This window comes from Suricata suricatta, chromosome 17 (genome assembly GCF_006229205.1).
Source record: "Suricata suricatta isolate VVHF042 chromosome 17, meerkat_22Aug2017_6uvM2_HiC, whole genome shotgun sequence".
Classification (NCBI taxonomy): Eukaryota; Metazoa; Chordata; class Mammalia; order Carnivora; family Herpestidae; genus Suricata; species Suricata suricatta.
Window position 1 is genome coordinate 2991061 of NC_043716.1, and position 9399 is coordinate 3000459.

A 9399-nucleotide genomic window follows, 5' to 3' on the forward strand; every position below is an offset into this window, starting at 1 on the left:
GGCTTGTGGGTTCGAGCCCTGCATGGGGCTCTGAGCTGACGGTGCAGAGCCTGCTTGGGATTCTGTTGCTCCTTCTCTCTGCCCCTTCCCCAACTTGTGTGCTCTGCCTTTCTCTCTCAAAATAATAAGTATTAAAAAAAATTTTTTTAAAGTTCCAATAACGAAAACATTTCAAAAGGACCACCATGTCCGGGAGGATCCCGAGACCCGAGCTGTTCCCACGCCCGAGTCCCCCGTTCCCGCCTCACCCGGGCATTGCCAGCGCCTCCCTTCTCTGGGTAAATCCGGTTCCAGAAGCTTTAGACGCCCTCGTCCCATGGTTCCCTGACCTGTTTCTTCCTCCTCAGAGAGAAAAGTGGGAAACTGAGCTGGGGGAGGGGGGCAGGTGGCACTTCGCTAACATTTCACATCTGCCATAATGTACTGAGAGTCACGTCTGCCACGAAGCCCATGGTCATATGAGCCTTGGCAAGCACTGTCCCCTGACCTTTAGACGCGACCTTCTGACCTAGCCTCCCTGCCCCTGCCCCTTCGGTGGTGTCGGTGTCGTAGAAAGCACTGGATTGGAAACACCAGGGGTGTGAATTCCATGTGTGGCCACAGAGCCCAAGTAGGGGAGGGGGAGTGTGGCCAGGACACCCAGCGGGTAGAGCAAAGGGCAAAGTTTCCTCCCGCTGGAATCCCCACAGGGAGAAAGGCAAGAATCCCAGATCTGGCCTCCATGAAACGGAAACAGGGTTTCTTTCCCCCTTAAGTTTACTTTTATTTATTTCGAGAAAGATACAGAGAACAAGTGGGGAAGGGGAAGAGAGGGAGGGAGAGAATCCCAAGAAGGCTCTGAGCTGTCAGCAGAGAGCCCAACACGGGGCTCAAGCCCACAAACCGTGAGATCATGACCTGAGCCGATGTCAAGAATCACTTAACCGACTGAGCCACCCAGACGCCCCAAAAATCAGTTTTCTTGATTTTTAACGTAAGCGTTGTGTGCGTGCATCTCATAAAGACAATGAGAGGGTCTCACAGTGTGACCGTTGGAACACCCTGACCACCGTCCCCTGGTGGCCGCCCACCCTACATTCGGGCAAAAGGCTTCAGAGGAGATCATCAGCCTCTTGGACCCTCCTCGGTCATGTCCAAGTCCATCCAGTCAACAGATCACACACACTCAAGACCATTCCTTCGGCCTCCCTCCCTGGGCCCCTTGGTTTTCCTGGACTGGCCCGTCCTGAGTGCCACACCCCGGGCCACTGCTCCCTTCACCCCGCCGCGCACTAACCTCACCGCCAACCCTCCTCCAAGCTCAAATTCCTCCTCCTGGTTTTGCTCAAAAGAAGGTAGAGGGGCACCTGGGTGGCTCAGTCGGTTGAGTGTCTGACTCTTGATTTCGGCTCAGGTCACGATCTCACGGTTTGTGGGTTTGAGCCCCGCACTGGGCTCTGGGCTGACAGTGTGGAGCCTGCTTGGGATTCTGTCTCTCCCTCTCTCTCTGTCTGTCTCCCACTCTGTCCCACTCTCTTTCTCTCTCAAATAAACTTTCAAAAACGAAAGAAGGTAGAAGGAAATGCGGGGGGAGGGAGGCTGAACCAACACGCTCCGACTTTCTGGGCGGGCGACAGGCTCCCTGGTCACTCAGTCACCCTCCTTGGGTTTTGTTTTGTTTTTTCTTTTCTTCCTGCTCAGCAGAGAAGGGCTGCCTGCTGTCCTCTCTCAGCGGCCTAGTGTCACCGCACCTCTGGGCCAGTCACTAGTTTGTGCTCTTGCTAAACGAAGAGGCAGGCTTTGAGGCCTACCCATTGGCAGCCCACGGCAGAGGGGGGGGGGACCCCACCCTGCTTGCATCTTAATTAAGGAGCCTGCGGAGGACATCTCTCTGCACGGCCTCAAGGACCCTCTGGAACTGGTCTTGCTCGGTTTAGCCTTGGCCTCCCCCGTAAGACGGCAATGTGTCCTCCCCAGGATCATGGCGATGTGCGCTCCCCAATCGTGGTTCGTAGGCACGTAAGCTCTAGAATTGTATTCCAGCTTCCATGCGTGGTTAGTGACCTTGGCCAAGTGCTTTAGCTTTTCTGGGCCACAGTCCTCTCATCTTTAAAGTGGGCAGGGGAGCAGAACCAAGTGAAGTCACATGTCCTCAGCATCCAGTGTAGCGTGGGCGCATCGTCACTGTGTAAATAATCTCACTGGTCTTTATAAAACCTGTCGAGCTCCAGACTTTGTGGTTGAAGAGACTGGTGTTTTAAGAACTCAGGAGTGCCGAGGAGTGGGCTCTGGTAATTCAGGGCAGACATGGGGGGGAGTCGGGCTTCTTCCTCCCGGGCCGGGGCTCCTCCTTCCTGACCAGGTGGGTCCTGTCTGCCTCCTGGTCAGTGGCCTTGGTTGGGGGCCCCTCGGCTGGCCCAGCCTGCGATCAGGAGCGGGGGGCTCAAGTCACACGTCCCAGAAAGAGCCAGCTTGCTTTGTAGCTGCGCACACGTCAGATCACCGGGCGGCTTGGGGAAACAGATTCATATCCTATCCCACGCCCAACGTTACATCGCAAGGCACCGGGCCTGGACGCCAGCGGTTTGTGACAGTTGCTTGGGGTTTCTCGGGTGCAGAAAGCAGTGTGTGTACCTCCCCTATTATTTGGAGCAAACTAGAAGCCGGGGGTCAGCAGAGCCACACCTCACCCAGAGCGCATGTGCCCGGAAGCTCGCCTCCGGACACCTCCTGCTTGCCCCTCACACTGGGGGCTCGGCGGCCCCTGTGAATGCCCCAACACACACCCACCACTCGCGAGCTGCTCTGACCTTGATCCGTCTGTGTTTCGGCTTTCGGCTCATGTCACCGTCCAGGCAGGTGAACGTGTGACCTGCAACGCGAGCCTGGAGCCTGGAGCCTGGAGCGAGGTTCCGGGCTGGAGGCAACAACCTCAGAAATCCAGACACCGCAGGCTGGCTGGGGAACGTGAAGCCCGGACATTGTATTTATTGATTCGGGTCTCTTGGAATTCAGGGGGTTGGCTGGCCTTGTGGGGACCTTCAGGTCCCTGGGGGGGCTGGAGGGGCATCTCCTGCTTGGTCACACAGTCCAGGAGGGACCGGCCACCAACATCTGCAGGGGCAGGCTCTGGGAGCTGGGGGTCGTGTCCACACTTTGAAGCCTGCCCAGCCTGGCGCTCACCCCCACCTGGCCAGCCTCACCTGGACTGGAGGGGCAGGGGTGGGGGAAGGGGACAAGCGAGGAGAGTCGGCAGAAGGGACCCCTCTGGGGTGGCTGCATGGGAAAGACTTAGGAGGCCAGGAGCAAAGAAGGGGAGAGGAGGTGGGGAGGGTCGCAGGATCAAGGAAGGGAAAGGGCTCGGTCTCTTCACCCCCACATTCCTCCCGGCATTTCTTCTCGTTCCCTTGGTTATAGAAGAATAGCAATTAGCAAATTCAGTAAAAAGAGCCAGAGATGGAGATTGTTTGCGCATTTGGGGGCCAACATGCATTAGTGAAGGAATGTGACCAGAACTATATATAACCCCTCGCTGGGCCCACCCACCTGTCCGGCCGAGTGAGCGATGGTCTGTTTGTTCAGAGCTGGTATGTAGCTCATTGCGCTCTGGGAGCCCACCATCTGGGCCCGAGCCTCGCTGCCAGTAGCTTTCGGTGACCATATATGGCAAAATGATATATGTGATAAAAAGAAGCCAAATTCTCCAGTTGCGTCAGCCCCCGGAGCACGCAGCCCGCCTGGCTCGAACCCCTGGCAGCCCGGTGCCTCCGCCCCCTACCCTGGCTCTGAAAGCCCCAGGGGCTCAGCGATTGGCTGGGGGAGCGGTGGGGCGGTGGGGGGCCGAGAGGCCCCGCCCCGCTCCCCCAGGCCGGGACAGACGTGCTGTGAGCTCGAGGTGGGGAGGCTGGGAGCTGTGTGTTTGGTCCTGGCCCCAAACCAGGAAGATTAGAAGGTAGGAGTGATAAACCCACATTCTTTCCAGAAAGCAGCCTGGTGTGATGCCAGTGGGCATGCGGCGGCGGGGTGGGGGGCACTGTACCCCCAACGCCAAGGATAGAATGAACCCTCATTCCTCAGATATCCCCACAGCTGCCTTGACCTTAACCCACCAGGAGAAAGTTTAGGCTAGACTGTTAAGCTGGGGGAAAGAAAAGAAAAACACATTTTTTTGAACCAATCCGATTGTTTCTCATCCCACTGCCCTGTCCCCAGCAGCCAAACCCACAGCTGTGTTCACCCCTTGGGCCCCGAGTTCCTGCTCTGGACCAGGCGATGTGCCGATGCCGGGGGAGGGGGGGGGAAGAGGACCAGCACAGGCAATGGCCTGGCACCCCCCCCCCCCCAGCAGCTCGCCTGGGGCACAGGACACCACACCCAGCCATTGCCCCTGGGGACATCCAGCCCAGACTCAGGGGCTCAAGGAGGGTCCTGGGAGGAGGTGACACACAACAGAGCCTTAAAGAACAAGCAGTACATAGTGGCTGGGGATTGGGAACAGAAATCCCAGGCTTCAGGGCAAGAGCTGGGCAAGCGTGGGGTGATGGGAGGCGGGAGGTGGGCAGGAGCCAGAGCACAGAGGCCTCTTCCAGGAGGCGCTAAAGGGTCTGGACCTCTGCCCACCTCCCCAGCCTCCTGTGGCATCTGAGCCCGTGCCCCTCTCCCCCAAACCCCCACACACCAGGTCCTGTACACACAACAGGCAGCATGCGCGCACACGTGCGCGCACACAGGGATGCGCGCAGAGACCGCGCTCCTGCCCACCCACCGTTCCGTGACATAAACAAGGAAATTGAGCAGAAGCGAAGAAGAGGACAATGGAGTCCAAATGAGAACCAGGGAGAGAAGGCAGGCCTGGGGAAGGCGCTCTGCCAGGAAGCGGGGTGTGTGGGCGGGAGGGCCGGGAGTCGTTGGAAGGGGGTGGACATTCTAGCAGGGTCTGGACTCCCCCCCCCCCCCAACTGGGGAAGGCACAAACAGGAAGGGAGACAGCTGGTCCGCAGAGGTGGGGTGGGGGACCTGAGCAGAGCCTAGTAGCGCGGGCTCCTGACACTGACAGTTCAGCTCGGGATGTGTGTGTCTGTGTGTCCCTGCTTTGGGACAGCCACCGCTCCTGGCCCCCCTTCATCTCCACTTCTCTGAGCTCCGACAGAGGCGGGAGGTCCCTGCGGAGCTGCTGTGGGGTGGCCCTGCAGGCAAATAGGGGCTAGGGGCCTTGCCTGGCTTTCTGCCCTCCAGGGAGCATCCATAGACCGGAAGTGTCCCTGGACATGCTAGAAAGCATGTGAGCCTGTCCTGAGGGGTGAGTCTCATCACCGAACATGCCTTCAGAGACCTGTGTCCACTGAGCATTCAGAGAGCAGGATAAGGCTTTAGGGTTCGCTGGTTGCTTCCTCCAGGAAGCCCTCCTGGCTCCCTGGGGCTGCGCAGTATTAAATGCCCGGCAGGAACAAGGGGCAAACTGCAATGTTGCTTATGACCCAGACGGGAAGTCACACATTATTACTTCCACTGTATTCTGTGGCCTCTCCGAGTCACCTTGACAAGCTATGGGAGGGGCAAGCGGGATCTTTAAGAGCCATCTTAGAGGCTGGTCACTGAGTCTGGGGTAATTTGCTCGGCAGCCTTAGATAACCAAGTGGTGGCTGCTCTTGAAAGTGTCCTTGGGCCCAGGGTGACGGGCAGATAAGGTTGGGTGGACGAAACTCTGGGTCTCTATAATTAGGCAGGATTTTCCATTGCCAGAGGCAAAAAATCCACTTCGAAAACGAAGTATCAAGAGAACTCTAATTGGCTTACATTGCGGAAAAGCCCAGAGACATAGCTGTGGCTTTGGGAATAGCGGAAACGAAGATTTCGGGAGAAAACACACGACGGGCACAGACAGAGGTATGTGGAGGGAGGAGGGGTCAGTCCTAGAGAGGATGACGGGTCCTTGGAGGCTCACTGCACTATTCTTTCCGTGTTTCGTATACGTGTTCAAGTGTCTATCCCGAAAGTGAAAAGGGGCAACGAAAAATCAGAGTGGGCACGCCTCCTACAAGGGCTACACTTTCTCGATCTCTCTTGCTTTGCGCACACATGATCGACCACACGCAGATGCACATCACGACCGTCTCAAAGCACAGAGAGATTCTCTCCATCGACGTGCCCCAGAGACGTATCTGGACACACAAACGCATCCTTTCCCCAAAGTCCCCAAGACTGTCCCCATGACAAGCCCTACCCAGTAGCCCTCTCCTGGTGTGGGAAGTCCGTTCCCCTGGGACCCCATACTCATTACGTCCATTTGCTGCTGTTGAACAGATCAGTCCAAACCGAGGGCACCTGCCTTGCCAGAGAGGTTGGAATAGATTCTGGGGACAAGGATGGCATCTGTCTTCTGGACTCTTCTACCCGCGGTGCTCAAGACCAGGTTTGGCCCATGGTACGTGCTCCATAAATGTGTGTTGAATGAATGCATGAAACATTTTCAAGAAAAAGGGGGTCATAAGGCTCCAGAGGGTCCAGAACTGGAAGTCAGAATGGAGACCACCCCAGGGACCACCAACTCGCTGCAGATTTCCCCCTCCCGACACTGCCCCTCCCCTGCTTCCCAGGCTTGCTTGTCTCCATCACATGCCACGGCCCTCCCCGACCCGCCTGTGGCATCCCCTCCTGCGTTTCCAGGTCCCGCCTTCCAGGAACCTCGTATTATCCCTGACCCCCTTCTCTTGTGTATTTAAGCTCTTCTTCCAAACTAGATTCTTGCCATCCACACCTGAACCTTCTCTAGCTTCTCCGGCTGGAAGAACACGGGAGTCGTCTCTGCACACCTGTTGTTTCTCTTCCAGGCATACGGCCTTCTTCCCTTCCCCGCCAGCATCTTCGGAGGGTGTCCGCACATATTCCGTGTTCCCGTCTCCACCTCATGCTCAGTTCTTACCCATCCCTCTCCGGCTGCACCTCTGTCGCTCCACTGACACACGGGTGACACGCTCCTTGTCCGCATCCTCATCTCACATGCCCCGTCAGGCACAACGGACGCAGGTGACTCATCCCCTTGGGAACCCCTCTGGGCCCAATCCCGCCCCTGGTTGCTCCATCTCAGCCTCTCCCAGGCTGCCGGCATTTCATAAGGCCTGGTCCCAGGGCCCCCGTGTTGTCCGCTCTGTCCTCTCTCACTGGGCAGGTCCCTCGCATTAGGTTATTTAGGCTCTCCTGTTACTAGGTGTATGTCTGTTGTCCTAGGAGTGTCAATGTCCCTACTCCTCCCCTGCTGAGAACGTGGTAGGACTTTCCCTTCTCCTAGCGACGTGGTCACGGACACGAGCACAAGTCAAATACGCCTTTTCGGGGCAAAAGCTTTAAGAATCGGTATGCAATTGACTATGTGTCCTTTCCCTGCCGTTATCCTAGTGAAAGCATGTGTTAGGATGGGTGTTTCATCAGCCTGATCCTTGAGTGTCTGTGATAAGCAAAGCCTTCTTGATGACCTATTTTTGGATAAAAAGCCTAGGAGGAAATAAATCTTATTGAGTTGAGATATGGAGACCTGGATTCTGTCCATCTATCCATCCGTCGGTCCGTCCATCCATCTACTTATAATAATGTCTTTGTTAAGTGTTGGTGTTAGGATATTACTGGCCTCATAAAATAAATTGGTAAGGGGGCGCCTGGGTGGCTCAGTTGGTTGAGCGTCCAACCGCGGCTCAAGTCATGATCTCACAGTTCATGAGTTCGAGCCCCGCATTAGGCCCACTGCTGTCTCCCTCTCTCTGCCCCTGCTCCACTCTCTCTCTCAAAAATAAATACATGTTAAAAAAAATAAATTGGGAAATGTTCCCTCCTGTTCCTTTTTTTTTCCCTGACAGATTGTGCAAGTTTGGTGTCACTTCCTCCTTAAATATTTGATAGAATTCACCAGTGAAACTATCCGGGCTTGAAGTTGTTCTTTGATTTTGTTTGTTTGTGGGAAGGGTTTTGATCATGAATTCAATTTCTTTGACAGATAAAACTCTTTAGATTTTCAATTTCATCCTGTATCAGTTTTGGGAGGTTGTAAATTGTTTAGCAATTTGTCCATTTATCTGCGTTATCAGATTTACTGGCATAAAGATCATCATGCTGGCTTCTTGTTCTGTTGTCTCATCTTAATTATAGGCTCTGTGCTGACATCTTCCCTTTTGTGTCTTACTGTCATAATTTATTCCCTTTCTCCTCTCTCTCTCTCCTTGATCAGTCTAGTTAGGAATCTACCAATTTTCTTGATATTTTCCATGAATCAACTTTTGGCTTTGTTAATTTTCTGTTCATCTGTTTTCTTTTTTCTAAATTATTTTTTTAATGTTTATTTATTTTTGAGAGAAAGAGACAGAGTGTGAGTGGGGGAGGGGCAGAGAGGAGGAGACACAGAATCTGAAGCAGGCTCCAGGCTCTGAGCTGTCAGCACAGAGCCCCACCCCACGTGGGGCTCAAACCCATGAACCGCGAGATCATGACCTGAGCCGAAGTCGAACACTTGACTGACTGAGCAGGCGCCCCTATTCATCTGTTTTCTGTGTCACAAATATTTGCTCTTATCATTTCCTTCCTTCCTTCCTTCTTCTTACTGTGGGTTGACTTTGGTTTTGTTCCTCTAGCTTTTTGAAGTAGAATCTCAGACTATTGATTTTATATCTTTTTTTCTAATAGAGCTAAATATGCTCCCTTAGGCACCCCTTGATTTTGATGGAATACATTTTCATGTATCATTTGGCTCAAAATATTATTTTCTAATTTTCCTTGTCTTAAAAACAAGAACAATAGTTTCCAGTGGGCTTATGCTAAGCCCTGCATCACCAAATCAAGATTCAATTTTTAAAAAAATTTTTAAGTTTATTTACTTTGAGAGAGAGGGAGAGAGTGCAAGTGGGGAAGGGGCAGAGAGAGAGGGGTCAAGAGAGAGGATCCCAAGCAGGCTCTACACTAGAGCCTGATGCAGGGCTCGAACTCGTGAACCCTGAGATCATGACCCAAGCCAAACTCAGACACTTAACTGACGGAGCCACCCAGGTGCCCCCAAGATTCAACTTAATTACAGTCTCGGCTCTCCCGGAAGTGGAGTCTTGAACCAGTCAGTCAAGAATCACCTCATCAGAACCAGTGGTCACCTGTCTGGTAGATCCCGCCACCCATTAAAGAAAAGTGACCTCGTAAAAACCAACCCACTTTTTTTTTTTCCTAGAACTTCCTTTTTCCTACACTCCTCTGTACCTAAAGTCTTTCATTCTGTACAGCCGCTCAGAGCTCCTTTCTATCTGCTAGATGGGATTTTGCCGGATCCATGAACTGTTGACTAAAGCCAACGTGATCTTCTAAAACTCAACTTCTGTTGAGTTATGTTTTTCAACAAGAAGGAGATGCCCAAATGATGTGAAGGAGGCAGGGCGGGGTGGGGAGGCT

General features: G+C 53.9%; 2 long non-coding RNA genes across 2 annotated transcripts in view; one reads left to right on the forward strand and one right to left on the reverse strand.

The window, feature by feature from the left end:
* The window catches only part of LOC115282339, an 11116-nt gene extending 7504 nt beyond the window's left edge, over positions 1–3612 (reverse strand). Inside the window, exon 1 of the long non-coding RNA XR_003904602.1 lies at positions 3526–3612. This is a non-coding gene — a long non-coding RNA (uncharacterized LOC115282339). The remainder of the gene's footprint in view (positions 1–3525) is intronic.
* Positions 3613–5726: 2114 nt separating this feature from the next.
* LOC115282338 lies at positions 5727–7468 on the forward strand. Its single transcript, XR_003904601.1, has 3 exons — positions 5727–5865; positions 6283–6403; positions 6810–7468. It is a non-coding gene; the product is annotated as an uncharacterized LOC115282338 (long non-coding RNA).
* Positions 7469–9399: the final 1931 nt, after the last annotated feature.